Genomic DNA, 17,070 nt, shown 5'->3' with positions numbered 1-17,070 from the left:
ACCATCCAAGAAAGACAGGAATCCAGGCTCTAGCTCGACATCATGTGGTCAGAATTCACTGAGACAGTGACCCATATATCCACATGGAAATTCTTCTCCAAAGTCTGGGCTGGGCCCATTCCATCAGGGAAGCACTAGAGGAATTAACTCAGGGCTGCACCCCACTCCCCCATCCCAAAGGGAAGCAGACATGCAAGCGGTGTTCGATATTCTTTTCAAACGCTCCCTTTCCAGTCCTCAGTTCCCTGAATACAAACTGGCAGCTAGTCATGGATCACTGAACATGGATTTTGTGCCAAGCTCTGGAGTAAGTGCTTTGACTATCTCAATTAGTCTTCTCGACCTTAGGGGTAGGTGATGGACAACCCCCTTCCAGGAGAGGAGGCTAAGGCCAAGGGCTACATAACTAGCCCATGGCCACCAATAATTGTGTGGAAAAGGCTGGTCCCTTGACCACTGTGTGATGTTTGCTACCTCTGAGGGAGGTGGACTGGGGGCGGGGAGTAGCTCCCCTGCTCTCAACAATCTGCTACAGTCAGAATTTCCCCTGGGCTAGCAAGCTGCATATATGTGCAAAGAAGAGAAAAGCACCTGCAAGCAGGAAGGGTCCCAGAGAGGGATGCAGCCCCACAGGGCAGGCAGCCCAGCCCGGGGAGCAGCCTGTAGCCCAGCTGTGCTAGGAAGAAGCAGGACTGGGGACCACCCAGGGGCCAGCCACCTCCCCACCAGCACATACTCTCTCCCTTTCCCTGGGTCAGGAAACACACGAGGCAAAATGCCCATGGGCAGGGCTGCAGCTAGGCCCCAGCCCCCAGCCACAATGGGCACAGAGGGGGGTCTGGGGCATGAATGAGAAAGAAGTGGTGGGGGAATGCCTGGGTGGTACAGTCGGTTAAGTGGCCTCAGTGGCCAACTCTTGGTTTCGGCTCAGGTCCTGATCTCAGGGTTGTGAGATCGAGCCCCACATTGGGCTCTACACTCAGCAATAAATAAATCCAGAAAGAAGGGAAGAAAGGAGGGAGGGAGGGAGGAAGAGGGTACCCAGGAGGGAAACAGACACTGCGTAAGTACCTGGGTACATTCAAAAATCCAGAAGGAGAAACTCCAAAAAAAATCGTGTCTTACCAAAGTTCTCTATAATGGTTGGTTTCTTTTCCCCCAGAAGTACACATTACTTTTACAAACTGCAAAAACAATAAATATGATTTATTACTTACAGCCCAAGAAACAATCACAGACTTGCCCCAATGATGTCGGAACCAGATGTTCATGACAATGCTGTTAACAGTGACAAGCCAGAACCCCCACCAACATCCACCGAGGGAATTCACTAACTCTGGTTACAGGGAGAATATTATGCGGCCACTAAGAAAACAAGCCTAAGTAGAACACTGTACAAAAGGGGAAAAACTAACATGGTGAGTGTGTTTGTGGGGAGCAGATTACAAAGGGACAACAATTTTGTTTAAAATACATAAACACATCTTCTGCTTCTACACACAGAGAAAAAACTCAAAAGGACGCTCATGAAGTGCGGCTGATGGTTAACTCTAGACCACCAGCTCCTCCAGAGGCCCTTCTGCACCTTCTGAAGGACATCTTCAAACCCCTTCTGCAGGGCCAGACAATCCCACGGGCCAGAGAGGGACAGAGGCACAGCTCGGGCAGGCAGGCCCGCCACGGAGCTCCACACTGGGTGGCAGAATGGCCAAGTAACGGCCCAGCTGGAATTCCCTGGGCTGTGCTGCAGACAGACTGGTTCACGGTCAAGGCCAAGGTCTGTCCTCATCACACCCGGCGACTGTGTCCCCTTCTCCTGAGGATACGCTGGCTGGGCAGAGGCCCTCGTCTCCCTCAGACAAACGACAGGACCGAAGCCTCAGACAGAAAAATAAGGAGGCTGAGGCCCAGAGCTGGCTTGGGGACACCCGGGGCCAATCAAAGTGCGAGGCCAAAACCGGTCAGCCTGGAATAGCCAATCAGCACGCAACCTCATCAGGCCCTGGGCTCAAGGGAGGACCGGGCCTCTTGTTGTTAAGCTCCATCAAGTGTGCCCCGATCCGCTCCCCCCCAACCCCACTGTGCAGCTCTCCTCTCTCTCCCCCATGTCAGGCTCCCCACCCCCCAGGCCACACTCCTAGGCCATTAGCTCAGTCCCAAAGGCATCCTTTCCCATCCAGGCTTTTGATGATCCTGTCAAAACACTGTAAATAACTTATTTCCACTTGGCAGGGCTTGCAGCAAAAATATTGTCCAGGCAGGGAGAAGCCAGTGAGCCAGGGGCTGCCTCCATGCCAGGAAGCCCACACTCCTCCTGCCCAGGGATCCACGGGCCCTCACCCACCAAGGATGGGAGAGACTCAGGGTTGGCACCAAACTTCTGCCCAATTAGGCAGGGGGATGGATGGGCTTCCTAAGACCCCTGGAGTCATCCTGGGAACAAGAAAACCAGGGAGCTGCTGAGCGGTCCTTACTACCCCACAATTAAGCCCCCGCTGCTATCCTCAAGCTACTCACGCACCCCCTAAGGAGGGCCTTCTCCCCTAACGTCACCCCATCTCATTCATCAGTCTTGTCACCATCTGGCAGCTGAGTCTCAGAGAAGTTCTGCCACCTCCCCAGAGCTGCACGGCCACAAAGGGGCAGAGGGCCGTCCAGGCAGGTAGCCTCCAGAACACGAAAGGCACCGGCTTTGCCCTGGCCTGCCCCGGAACACCCCAGCTCTGCTGCTCACTTGCGAGGTGCTGCGAGGCAAAGACACTCCACGTGCGTGAACCTCAGTGCTCTCCCCCACCGCAAGTGGGGGCGCTGAGAGTGGCACCCAGCAAGCAAGGTGCAAACAGGGGTCACTGTCGTCCGCTGGGCTGGTTGGCAGAAGCCCAGCCCAAAGACACTAAAGTATTCTGAAATTATTATGTGGGCATCTCAGAGCTCGGAAGTGACCTTACTGATTACTGCCCAGATGCCCAGGATCCCCACATGTTCCCCCAGGACCCCTGATCAACCCCCACCCCCCTGGACCGCTGAGCGCCTCCCAAGTGGCTTCTGCAAAGTGATGAGTGTGCCCTACTGCACCGCCAAGTCCTGGGACACAGGGCGAGCCGGGATCTCCTTATAGGGTGTGTGCTCTAGGGCCATCACAGAAAGTTCGGAAGGAGAAATACCAGCGGTCCTGTTGCAAAACAGGCCTGTGTAGACAGGGAGCAAGAGGCCCAGAGCAACCAGGTCCCTGAAAGGGCTACCCCGCCTGCCACTCACACAGGACATCAGAGACCTGGGGGGGGGGGGGGCGCTGGCCTGTGGTGATGCCCCTGGGGAGTTTTCGAGGTTGGGGGTGGGGGGGTTAAAGAGCGGAGAGAAAGAGCCAAGTTCCAGCCCCGGACTCACAGAAAACCCATGACATCTCAGCTGTGCACAGTTCTCCCGGGACCTCCCCCCAGCCAAGGCTGAGCTAGCACGCCCAGTATGGGGCAGGGGCCTTATGATGCCTTCACCCCACGGTGGCTGGACTCGGGAGATACAGGAAGAGGAAGGAAGGAACTGAGCCTGTGCCCCCGAATGCACCCCGGGCAGGGCAGACTCTGCTCTGATCCCGACAGCCCCACCAACCAGGCCGCACGTGCCCCCACACAGAAGAGAGGGCCACGGGCCACCAGAACCAGGAGGAGACCCCCTGCTGGTCCAGAGCAGCAACACCATCCCTGTCAGCCCCTCTCTAGGCGAACCGGGTGGACCTGACTGACGTGGTCACGTTTCGGGCTGCTTTCCTTGGGATAACAAACCAAACAAGAAAGGTTCTTTGGGGCGCCTGGGTGGCTCAGTTGTTAAGCATCTGCCTTCGGCTCAGGTCATGATTCCAGAGTCCTGGGATCAAGCCCTGCTTCAGGCTCCCTGCTCAGCTTCCTGCTTCGCCCTCTCCCACTCCCCCTGCTTGTGTTCCCTCTCTCACTGTCTCTGTCAAATGAATAAATAAAATCTTAAAAAAAAAAAGGTTCTTTTATTTTGGCTCATCTACCTATCTAGTCACCCAACGACACAGCTCACTTAGACTCCTACTGATTTCCGCGGGCCCTGAAGGACGACGTCGACGACGATGGCACCAATAAATAATCAGGGGACAGCTCCTTCGGAGAACGTGCTGTGCGCCAGTCCCTGTCCTGCTCTTCAGCTGCATCACATCCCTGTCACAACCCCGAGGTTGGCCCCATCATTGCTGCCAGTTTGTAGATGAGGCAACTGAGGCTTGCGGGGGGTAAGTGCCGGGCCCGAGTGTGCTGGACATGGCTGGCTGCAGTGCAACACCCATTCTCTTTAGTAACAGAACTGCGAGTTCATGTGAGGGGACAGCACGCCCAGCAGAAAGACTGCACTTCCCAGCCTGCAGGCTGCCAGGCATTGAACACTCGACTTTGACCAAGGCCAGCAGAGGCAGCAGTATAACGTGGGACTTCAAAGGCGGTCACCTAATGAGAACAGACTCAGGCGTGAGGTGGGGGTGCCCTACTCCCATACTGTCTTCCTATGACCTGGGATATAATCACAATGGCCGGAGCTCCAACAGCCACTTTCAGCAAGGAGATCAGCTTAAACCCAGAAGACAGTGTGGCACAGACAGAGAAAAGGGTTCTTTACAATTTTTATGGAGCCCCCACGCCAGCCTATGCTAGCCTGCATCCATCTTTTTTGGCACAGAGGGAAGTAAAGATTTTATTTAGGCCACTGTTATTTCCAATCTGCTACTGGCAGCTGGATGCCAATCCAGATGGCTCCACAATGAAGCTGTGGGTGGAGGGGTATTGGGAGAATGGGAGCTGGCCAGAGATTCCCCCCCAAATACAATATCCTTGCATGAGACTCATGGGGAATGTGCTCAGGCCGCCACCCTCCTGCTTGTCTTATAATTCTCAGTTTTCATCCACATGGAGACGTTGAGTTCCTATTTGTGATGCTGACGAGGTTCTTCAACAGGAAGGAAGGTTCAATCCTCTCAAAGGCTCTTACTCCCCGTCCTGAGGACTTTAGAGTTGCTCTTCTCTGTGACAGTGAATCCCACTTCCCTGCAACAGTGAATCCCACTTCCCTGCACGCACCAGCCACCAGCAAGCTCAGAACTATCCTGGCGAGCCCTCACAGCCACAGGCCCAACAGTCAATATTATACCCCTCTCTGCTCCTCGCCTTGATTTACTTCTTCTATGGTACTGACTTTTCATTTGGGGAAAGAGAGAGAGTGTAAAGCACACAGAACGCTAAAAGTCAACCTCCTTGACTATAAATTAATAGCAACTCGTTCTTCTCTGAGAGTAGTTAAAATGGCAAATTATCTCGTAAGTTAGCACTTCGTAGGAACAAGGAAAACTCTCCAGCTCAGGTACACTTTCTGACCTTCCAAAATGGTGCTCCATGAGAGGCGCCTGGCTGGCTCAGTCAGAAGAGCGTGTGACTCTTGATCTCGGGGTCATGTGTTCAAGCCCCATGTTGGCTGTGGTTATTACTTAAATAAATAAATAAATAAACTTGAAAAACAAAATGGCGCTACCCGATAGATCTCCCTGTTGCTGAAAAGAAACGCCAAGATCTCTCAGCCGGCCTCTGCCGTTATGCATCATTAAGCACGGATTAAGAAACTTCTACAATAGGGATGCCTGGGTGGTTCAGTCAGTTAAGCGTCTGCTTTCAGCTCAGGTAATGATCCCAGGGTCCTGGGACTGAGTCCCCCATCAGGCCCCCTGCTCAATGGGAGCCTGCTTCTCCCTCTGCCTGCCACTCCCCCTACTGTGCTCTCGCTCTTTCTGACAAATAAATAAATAAAATCTTTAAAAAAAAAGAAAAAGAAAAAGAAAAAGAAACTTCCACAATATACAAATATGTTCTTACTGTATTTCCTTGGTTCAAAAGCATGATCAGTCAGAATCACCATATTAAACGTTCATTAAAAGGTTTTTAAGTAGGTATTAGAGAACCAAAAGAGAAAAATCTCATAATTTGTATGATAGGCATAGAAAACCAATGGAGAAGGTCAGAGTGATTACTTCTAGAGAAGATGATAGGAAACTTTGCCAATTCATATATTTCTGTAAATATTTAATTATTTTCCATTGATTTCCAAAGAATTCTTGAAAAGGTGCATCTCTGTAAGCCAGAACGCTAGATTGGCACAGCCTCCAGAAGAACAAGGTGTGGTCCATGGGCCTAAGGAGTTTCCAGAGAAGGGGGAAAGGCCCCCACGGTCCATGATTACACCATGACATGGGAGCTTCTGTGCCTAGGAGGTGGGCTCACGGGGTATGTGGGGACCCACATGAGAGAGGGGCTCTCTGGGCCTGGGGCATCCAAGAAGGCTTTGCAGAGCTAGTGGCCATGAGCTTGCTCAGATAGTAAGTGTCGGCAATGGACCAGGAGGGGCGTAGTGGGCTGCCGGGAGAGGGTGTGCGGGAGACCAGGCCTCGCCACAGGGCCACTGGGACTCTGCATGGAGTGCTTTGGGGTGCACTTGAGGAAATGGCCCGGGCTGGGTTCCCTGGAGTGGAAAGCAACTGCCAAGGGCTTCCTGAATCCCTCCAAGGAACAGGTCTTCACCTTGTCCCCCCTGGGGCTACAGCCAAGCTGGGACAAGATGGGGCTTGTCTGAGAAAGAGCACTCTGGCAGCTCAACAGCAGACAGGCAGGCGGGCCCAGGAGAGAGCTCAAGACACTGCAAGAAAGGAGCTGCAAGGAAGCACTGGTTTCAGAATGATGCTGACCCAGGAGGGGGTCACGGTAGTCAGACAGGGACTGTGGCGCCAGCCTGCTGGGTTTTCTCTGCCCATGCTAGCCGAGGGACTGGGGCGAGCTCTGACTCAGTTTCCTCATCTGTAAAGTGGGGATAACACAAGTTTATCCGTTCAATCGCGCTAATAATAGTACTAACAGTCCCTCATTGTTGTGGGGCTTAAATGAGTGAACACGGGAGGGGCGCCTGGGTGGCTCAGTCGTTAAGCGTCTGCCTTCGGCTCAGGTCATGATCCCAGGGTCCTGGGATCGAGCCCCGCCTTGGGCTCCCTGCTCCGCGGGAAGCCTGCTTCTCCCTCTCCCACTCCCCCTGCTTGTGTTCCCTCTCTCGCTGTGTCTCTCTCTGTCAAATAAGTAAAATCTTTTAATTAATTAATTAATTAATTAATTAATAATAAATAAGTTAACACAGGAAAGTGCTTACAGAAGTTCCCAAACCACAGCAAGCCTGTGCTCTTTGATCCCCTCCCCCGCCCCACTGTAGCAACCCCTCCTCCAGAGGAGCCCGCACCAATGGTTTCCTCCTCCCCCAGGCCCAGGGGCCTCAAGGACCTGCCCCAGCACGGTCCTCCCTCACCTCCGGGAGGCCAGAGACTAGTAGAGCTCAGAGGGCAGTCACGGTAACCTCGAGGCAGTGTGGCAAGTCCATCCCTGGGTCCCCACCCCTCCCTGACTTCTAGCAGGGAGCCAGGCAAGGCATTTACAATGCAGTAAACCACCACGAGTCCGCCGTGGGGGCAGCGCAGAGCCGCAAACCTTCTCCAAAAGCCGCAGGGCTCCGCACACCGTAAGATCTTGATGCCTCAGACTCAGTAACGTCACTTCTAGAAGGTGACCCAAAGACAGAACCCGGGATGTGAACAGACACTCATGGCAGCACCGTTAGGAGCGGCAAACCAGAAACCATGAGAACCCGAGGCTCTGGAGCCAAGAAACAGTTACAGAGCTGGGGACGGCCTGACGGCGGAAAACGTACACCACCCCCGGAACGGTCAGTTCAAGGTGATGAAACAGCACAAGCACATGCTCGTCCAGCCCCCAAACGCAGGTCACAGAACCTACAGACACAGAAACCCCCAACCCAGATTCACAGGATAAGTAACAAATAGCATATTTCAGGTAAAGACGAGAAAAGACTAAAATAACTTTTCGATGATTATCTCTGCACTTTCATCTTTTTTAAAGCTATACACAGAAGAATGAAACTCGACCATTCTCTAACACCATACACAAAGATAAACTCAAAATGGATGAAAGACCTCAATGTGAGACAGGAATCCATCAAAATCCTAGAGGAGAACATAGGCAGTAACCTCTTCGACATCAGCCACAGCAACTTCTTTCAAGACACGTCTCCAAAGGCAAGGGAAACAAAAGCGAAAATGAACTTTTGGGACTTGATCAAGATAAAAAGCTTCTGCACAGCAAAGGAAACAGTCAACAAAACAAAGAGGCAACCCACAGAATGGGAGAAGATATTTGCAAATGACACTACAGATAAAGGGCTGGTATCCAAGATCTATTAAGAACTTCTCAAACTCAACACCCAAAAAACAAATAACAAAGTCAAAAAATGGGCAGAAGACATGGACACTTCTCCAAAGACATATAAATGGCTAACAGACACAGGAAAAAATGTTCATCATCATTAGCCATCAGGGAAATTCAGATCAAAACCACACTGAGATACCACCTTACACCAGTTAGAATGGCAAAAATTGACAAGGCAGGAAACAAATGTTGGAGAGGTTGTGGAGAAAGGGGAACACTGTTGGTGGGAATGCAAGTTGGTACAGTCACTTTGAAAAACAGTGTGGAGGTTCCTCAAAAAGTTAAATATAGAGCTACCCTATGACCCAGCAATTGCCACTACTGGGTATTTACCCCAAAGACACAGATGCAGTGAAAAGAAGGGCCACCTGCACCCCAATGTTCATAGCAGCAATGTCCGCAATAGCCAAACTGTGGAAAGAGCCGAGATGCCCTTCAACAGATGAATGGATAAAGATGTGGTCCATATATACAACGGAATATTACTCAGCCATCAGAAAGGATGAATACCCATCATTTGCATCGACATGGATGGAACTGGAGGGGATTATGCTAAATGAACTAAATCAAGCAGAGAAAGTCAATTATCCTATGGTTTCACTTATTTGTAGAACATAAGGAATAGCAGGGAGGACATTAGGAGAAGGAAGGGAAAATGAAGGGGGGAATCAGAGGGAGAGACGAACCATGAGAGACTGTGGACTCCAGGAAACAAACTGAGGGTTCTAGGGGGCAGGGGGGTAGGGGGATGGGGTAGCCCGGTGATGGGTATTAAGGAGGGCACGTATGGCAATGAGCACTGGGTGTTATACGCAAACAATGAATCATGGATCACTACATCAAAAACTAATGAAGTACTGTATGGTGACTAATATAATAAAAAAATAAAGATTTATTCGAGAGAGAGGGATACAGAGCACAAGCAGGGGGAGGTGCAGAAGGGGAGGGAGGGAGGGAGAGAGGGGGAGAGAGGGAGAGAGGGAGAGGGAGGGAGAGAGGGGGAGAGAGAGAGAGAGAGAGAGAGAGAGAGAGAGTCTCAATCAGACTCTGCGCTGAGTGTGGAGCCCAACGCGGTACTTGATCTCACGACCCTGAGATCACGACCTGAGCTGAAACCAAGAGTCAGACGCTTAACCAACTGCGCCACCCAGATGCCCCGGGGCTTTCATTTTTAAGCCTGTCTTTCTCTCCCAAAATTTCAAAAAATGAGCACATATTACTTAATGAGGAAAAGAATAATCAAGAATTTTTTTTAGTTGTGGTTTGTTTTTTTAACCAACACAGACACTCGGGGCCTGCGCCGTCCTGTGGGGACAGCTCAGTCCTTAATTCGTTCACCCAGTGAACGGAGCACACACCAGGGCCAGGCCCTGCACTCCCCAGAGACAAGAAAGTTCTGGTCCAGAAGGAGACCTCAACTCATAGCTCCCGCTGGGCACAGAGGGGGTCTGCTGGGAGAGCAGGGAAGGTGTCACGTCTAACAGCACAAATGAAAACATGACAGTGGGGAGGGCAACGCCAGCTTGTTAGCCAACGACTCAAGCCGCCTGGTGGTCTGTGAAGTGGAGCTGAAGGCAGAGCCTGCTCCTCTCAGTGCTGGCTGTGCACCCAGGGCCCTCCTGTCAATCCCCCGTCTCGTGCAGTCAGCGCCCCCCCCAAGAGGTGTCCCCCCAACTGCGCCGGCACGGTGCGCCCAGCTGCACTGGGGATCAGGCTTCAGCAGCTCTGGGCTGGGCGCTCTGACCAGCTCCAGACCACGCCCAGGGCAACGTAGCCGTGCCCATGGCCAGTGGACCACACTTTGAGTAGCAACACCCCAGATGACTTCACCTCCAAGCAGCCCCAAAACAGACAGCGACTTTCAAGGCAGAATCTTTGTTTCTGGCTCTTCCTATTGCCCTTTCCCTCCCTATTCCCCCAAACTCCCCCTCCCATCTCTTTGCTTTTACATGAAGTACAGGGAGGGGACCAGGGTGGAGGGGGCCAGGGCAGAGGAGGCAAGGGAGCCGGAGCCCAGCCTCAGCATGCAAAGAGGCCTGGGTCCCACCAAGACACACTGGTGCCCAGCTTCCCTGGAAGGGGTGCTTTCTGTTTTAAGGACAAGCTCAAGTTGACTCAGTGAGTTGAAGGCTGGGGAGAGAACACCCCAGAACGGAGACTCACAGGCCTCTGAAGCCACAGGACTACCCCGACGTCAGAGACTGTTTCTATTTGCAACAGTGAGCCTGAAAAGCTCAAGAATAAAAATAAACTTGACAGAACGGAAACCATTCAGCATAGACAGGGGCGGCACTCAGCAGCTCATGAGCATTTTCCCACGTTGTCCTCCCAGAGGCCATTGCTCCTGAATGGCTCCTGAAAACATCTAAGGAGAGCAGACCCTGATTTACAGAAGGCTCCCCCCATCCCATGGTGGCATTATTGGAAAAAACACTCACATAAATTTGTCTAACACTGTCACACATATACCTTAAGTAAATGCTTAAGAATGAAGATAATTTTCAATGTTTTGAAGAAAAAAAAAAAGAAAGAAAAAAATTCAAACACCTACATTTCAAATAGTAAAAAAACAAATTCTATCTTTAAAAAGCAATTAGGGGCGCCTGGGTGGCTCAAGTCAGCGGAACGGCCGACTCCTGATCTCAGCTCAGGTCTCGATCTCAGGGTCATCAGTTTAAGCCCTGCATTGGGCTCCACATTGGGCATGGAGCCTACTTTTTGGGAGGCTGGAGCGTTCGGGAAGGAGCGGTGCGCGGGGACCTTGAGCTCGAGCGGCCAGGTGCCGGAGCCTACTTTTTAAATAATTAATGAAAAAAAATAAATTAAAAAGGACTTCAGCTCAAATCCACAATAGTTAGGAACCCCAAGGTGTTACCTGGATGGGGTGGTGTGGGGTGGGGCAAACAGACCACATTCTTTTTTTTTTTTAAGATTTATTTATTTGAGAGAGGACAAGCATGAGTGAGTGGGGAGGGGCAGAGGGAGAGGGAAACTCCCAAGCCGACTGCACGTTGCCAGGACCCTGAGATCATGACCTGAGCCAAAACCAAGAGTCGGACGCTTAACCGACTGCACCACCCAGGCACCCCCAGACCATTCTTTACACCAGACGACGTATTTTTCTAAGCATCACTGTCTCATGTATAGCTGTACCCACCTCCCCCCATAAACAAAGGGTGAGCGACAATAAACCCGTATTCCTTAAGCTTCTATCAGGTATCTTCAGTCCTGTGTGGTTAAGTGTCCTCTCATTTTAGAGACGATGGAAATGGGATCACACAGTCAGAAAACACACTAATGGGAACTCGAACCCAGGTCTCTGGGCTCCACGGGGTCGGGGTCAAGCACTGCCAGGAACAACGTGGATCCCAATAATGGACCCCAATGACCATGGAAATGTCCTGTACAGAGTCAATTTCCCAATCCCATGGCCACACTGCCTGGAGGTGCTCGGGTCTGCTGTCAGAGGTCAGGGTCAGAGCCACACTCCGGAGCCTTCAGAAGTCCCGCCCACGAGGAGGTGGCTGGACAGTTGCCATGGGCCCCCTCGCTGCAGGGATGTCAGGCCCCCCAATAAACACCAGAGCAGCCCATGTTCCCACAGCCCCTGACACTTGGCTCCAAAGTGCTGGGCAGAGGGAGCAGATGAAAGGCAGGCGTTCACAGGGGTCCACCCCTCCTGGGCCCCAATCACCTGGAAATAAAATCTAGGGAGGGTTGGTGGCAGAGGGAACCCAGCTGGGGATTAATCATTGGACGCCTTTAACTGTGTACCTTTTAAAACAATTTCTGGACCACTGAAAATATTACCCAAGTAACAAATACATTTTTTAAAGCCCAACAGAGACTTGAGCATCCGTGAGCCTTGGTAAGAAGCACATGACTCGGCCCACGGGCTCGCCCTCTGGCTTTAAGTGAGGAAGCCCGTTCGTTGCCTGGATTCAAGGTACCTGCGTGAACCAGCCCTCCCTCCCCAGGGCTGCAACCTGCCGGGCCCCACTGCACGAAATAAGTGAGAAGTCTGGGAAGTGACCCCTCCCTCCCACTCCCCCGCCACACCTACCCACGCCTTACCCCCTGTCTCCCCCTGCCTTCCACTACTGCATTAATTCCAGCCAGACCCCTCACCACCACCACCACCCCCCCAAGGCCACAGCCCCGGGCTCCTTCCAGAAGACCCAGCTCTCCACCCTCTGGCCCAGCCTTATGTAATCGACCCCCATGTGCCCTCCTGGGGGATCTTCTGCCATGGCCTCTAACTGGGGCACACACCCCCTCCCACACAGAAGCCCCTCAATGCCCTCCAAACCAATGCCGCATGAACAGCTCACGGGCTCTCTTTAGGTCTGGCCCTGCCGCCCTCTCCAACCTGGCCACTTGCCAACTCCTGCAGGGCCAAGGCCCCAGTGCTTCCAAACCACTCCCAGTCAACAGACACCCTTGCCCAGCTTCTGGGTCCTTCCCACCTGTGCTCCCTGCCTGCGATGACATTCAAGTCCCTCACTCCCCACCCGCCCCTGGCCCAGCGTATCCGGTATCAAGAGGCATCAACTTCCCTACAAGGCCTTCCTCACCCTCTGCCCAGCCCTTCCTTTAGCTGTCCCCTCCTGTGTCCTCACAGGCCCCCAGCACAGAACAGACAAGCCCCAGAGCGCCCCGGGGCTTGCCCATGAGCTCGGGGACAGTCCCCACAGCAGCTCCCACCCAGATGCCCAGCACGCATCCTCCAGCTCTTGCCATCCTTCCACCTCTTTCTCAGTCTTTTCCTTTCTGCTTGATGCTCTCCACCCAACCTCCTTTCCTGGATGGCTTGCCCAGAAGCTGAGCAAACACGTATACGAGGCACTCCAACATCCCAAACAAGCGACATTCTGGAGAAGCCCAGAGCAAAGGCCTGCTGCCGGCCCTGCGCTCTTCTGCAAACTGGGGAACCTTCTTTCCATCCTTGCCCGCCTGAGAAACAGCAGCTGCTCCAGAGACGGGCTTTCATCATGTCTGAATTCTCAAGGAATTTGGAAGGAAGCCGGCCCATCTCTGCTGGGTAGCTGTACCTCCCACACCTCGGCTTGCTCCTTTGCATTCTAAAATACAACTCCAACCCCCTCTCCTACAGCCGGTCCTCTCCTTCTCCCCCTGCGCTCTGCAAACACCTGGTGGAAAGCCCCAGGACATGTGAGGCAGAGGGAAGGATGCAAAACACTGCTTCCCGAGGATGTGGAGGCTGGAGATCACAGGACAACAGGGTGTGCTGTTCTCACCTGATCTCCTTCCATCAAATTCAGGGCTGCCCTAGCAAGCAGCGGTGGGGTCCAGGGACAGAGAACCCCAGGCTTCCCTCTCAAGCCCTTCCCACAGAGCAGGTCAAAGCGGGAAAACGCTCCCCAGGTGACACCGTCCTGCAGGGCTGATGCGAGCTTCCTGCTCGGCCCTCAGCAGAGCCCAAGGCCACAGATGACCCAAGGGTCCAAGACATGTTTGCTCCCAACAAAGGCTCCCTGGGTGAACAGTGGTGGCTGTACCGTAGTTGGCACTTGGTCCTGTCTAGCACCTGTGTGTTGCAGGAGCAGAAGCAGAATGGCCTGGGGAGCAGGCAAGGCCCTGGTCAGGACTGTGGGCTTGAACCTGCCTGCTGGCCTGGCTCTGTCAGGACAAGGCTTATAGCCACCAGCCGGGCTCACCCTGCCTCCTTGGGGCAGCCTTCCTGACTAAACAATCTTCCAGACTGCCGACAGCGGAAGGCGCCGGGCTTTGGTCCCTGTGAGTCCCCCATACCTGGGGCCTGGGACTCAGCAGGCCCCCAGGAAAGATCTGCTTGCTGAGTGCTGCTGCAGAGAGAGCCGGGGCTTCCCAACCTGCTGGCCACCAGGGGCCTCCTCAATGGCCAAGCAAGGCCTGAGATGGCGGGTCAGGGGCCTGTGTGCCCAGCATCCTCCTTACAATAACACCAAGGAAGAAACTGAGGCAAAGGGCTACCTGCGACCCTCAGTCACCACAGGCAGCCCCTCGGGACGAGAAGGATGGGGGGCACCTTGTCCCACAGCGCACTCCACTCTCCCCTTGTCTGCCTGCCTGAGCCCCAACGTTAGACAGAAGGCACGATTTCCACTCCTCCCGGCCCTACTGGACTCAGGGCTTCCTGCGCTACGTGAGCAGGGAGAGCAGCAGGTTCTCCGTATCAGAGCATCCCCTGGCCTCACAGAGGCCGGTTAGGGGAGGCCAGTCGGCCTGCAGACAGGCCCACCACCTCAGTGGGTGCAGAGGCCGGGAGTCTGAGTGGCCCAGCCCGGAGGGGCCTTTGGATGGCCTGGGAGCCCTCTCCAAGACGGTACCTGCTTCAGAGCCCGGTTCTGAGAAGTCAGTGGGGTAATGTTCAAAAGCAGTGGCCTTCACACCAAAGCCCCCAGAATAAATGTTTAAAATTATGTATCTATTTGTACATTTGCAAGTTGACATCTAAAATTTCTCATGGTTAAGTTTAAATACTTGTAGAGGATGTAATTTCCAACATATTGTAAATATTAACATTTCAAAATAAAACTGTTACTGTTTCTCTTTTAAATGGATCCAGTGGAATCTAAATACCATCGCAATTTGAGGTCCACCGTCATCCATCCGAAAATTACAGAATCCGGTTCTTCCTCTACACTTGGAAATTTAGAAAAGTTCCTTTTGCCTCCTCAAATTCCAATTTCCAAACCACATCCCTCAGTGTATTTCATGTGTAAAGGCCTTTTACTGATTAGTCTATTAACACTACGAGGCAAAAAAAAGTAAGTATGTAAATGCTTTAATTTTTTTAATTTTGTGTGACCATAAAGCTCTGTCAGAAATTTTCTTCTGGACTGAATTATTATTACAGTTAACTATTAGTACATAATTGATCCCTATGACAGAAACACTACAAACTGTACAAGGAATAAACATAAAACATTAAACCTTATCAGAAATACATCTCGAGAGAGAGACGAACAGGAATATTTAAGAAGTATTTCATGTATCCACAGACAAAGGCAGAGTTTATTGTCAATTGTATTTTTTCAATTTTTATAGACACAAGCGCTGAGACCACTTCTTCAAACAAATAAAAACATGGAAAAAGATTTACATAGCAAATTCTCTGAATTCCTTTAAAATGACATGTCAAGAGTTACAGTAATTGTTATCCAAAACCATTTTTAATGTTCTATCAGCCGACAACTGAATCAGGTCCTTTCACAATCTTGCTGCAAGGAAAGAACTGGAGAAACCTTACCTGCCCTGAGATCACAGTGACCAGCCGCAAGGCCTTGGCAGGTTTGATGCCCCAGGGTCACATCTGCTGTGGACAATGTAAAGAACAAGCTTCCTGTGTGCCAGGCATGGCGCCAACTGCTTTACCCAAATTAACTCAATTAGGCCTCACGTGATCCCAGGGGACAGGCACAACTATTATCCCCATTTTACAGATGGGGAGACTGAGGCTCCGGGCGGTCAGGCAACTGGCCCGAGGTCACACAGCCAGAAAGGTGAGCCCAGGCGATCCTGACCGTCACTGCTACGTGCAGTGGCTCTGTGGAGACGGGAGGAGGGCTGCTGTGGAAAGGATGCCAGGAAGGAGGGTTTACAAGCTCCTCCCCAAGCACGTGTGCCGCGGGAACGAGCACGTGAAGGAGCTGCGGAGCTGCAAGATTTGCTTTCTGAAATGTGCTCCCACCCTCCCTTGGAGAGCTTACCCACAGATGCTTCTCGCAAGTACATGGCGTTGGTGCCCGGCACACCACCATCCCCAGTAAACATTAACACTCACGTTGTTACGACCGCCATTCACTAGCAGCAGCAGAACTAATGCCCCTGACGTGGTCCCGACTCGAGGACACTGCAAGATCTTACCAGCACTTTATCGATAACTCTTGGTTCCTGACCCTGGGCCCCAATATCCTTTTTTTAAATAGTAGCCAGAGCCCAGGGGCGCCTGGTTGAGTGAGTCGGTTGGTTGAGTGTCTGACTCTCGGCTTAGGCTCAGGTCATGATCTCAGGGTCCCGAGATCAAACCCCACCTTGGACACTGCGCTCAGCAGGGGGTCTGCTTGAAGATTCTCTCCCTCTGCCCCTCCCCCCGCTCACTCACGAGCTGTTTCTCCGTCTCTCTAAAATAAATAAATAAATCTTAAAAAAAAAAAAAAATAGTAGCCAAAGCCCAGGTGATAAGAAGCCTGGAAACATTTAGTAAATGGAACACTGAGTAAAACTAACGTGCAAAAGAGCCCCGGTTAGCAGAAAAACCATGGGCTCTGGAGACACAGCAACCCACAATCAAACCCCGATGCTGCCACTTACCAGCCAAGTTCCCCAAGGGCTATCCTGAGCCTCCGTTTCCTCACCTCTAAAACACTACTCCTGTCACCGGCTGGCTGCACAAAAAGGGACAATACCACTGGGGCAATGGGCCCAGAAAACAAGAAAGACTGGCGTTGGCTGACGGCACGCTCACTCCCCCCTTCCTGCCCCCTCCGTCGGTCACCGACACCTCGTGTGTGGCAAGCATCCATCCCCGGCATCCAGCGGCCCACAGGGGCCTGGCTGATTCTGAAAAACCAGCCAAGGGTCTTGGATTCCAAATTTTGCAAAGTCTTTCTCTGTATCTTGAAATTCCAAGTTCTCCAAACACTGGGGGGACGCCAGGAGGAGGTGCAGAAAGAGGCATCGCGGTGGGTTTTATTTTTAGGTACTGGTGTGGAAAGCGTCCAGTTTGGCTTCTCTCTGGTCCACA

At 52.3% G+C, this 17,070-nt stretch overlaps 1 protein-coding gene across 3 annotated transcripts in view; it reads right to left on the bottom strand.

The window, feature by feature from the left end:
• The window catches only part of ITPK1 (inositol-tetrakisphosphate 1-kinase), a 169,011-nt gene that overhangs the window by 110,279 nt on the left and 41,662 nt on the right, over positions 1 to 17,070 (bottom strand). The gene's annotated exons all lie outside the window — the stretch shown is intronic.

The sequence above is a fragment of the Eumetopias jubatus genome, unplaced genomic scaffold (genome assembly GCF_037043125.1).
Source record: "Eumetopias jubatus isolate StellerSeaLion01/CBP00866 unplaced genomic scaffold, mEumJub1_p1.0 scaffold_7, whole genome shotgun sequence".
Lineage (NCBI taxonomy): Eukaryota > Metazoa > Chordata > Mammalia > Carnivora > Otariidae > Eumetopias > Eumetopias jubatus.
This window is presented reverse-complemented; position numbering and strand designations above follow the sequence as displayed.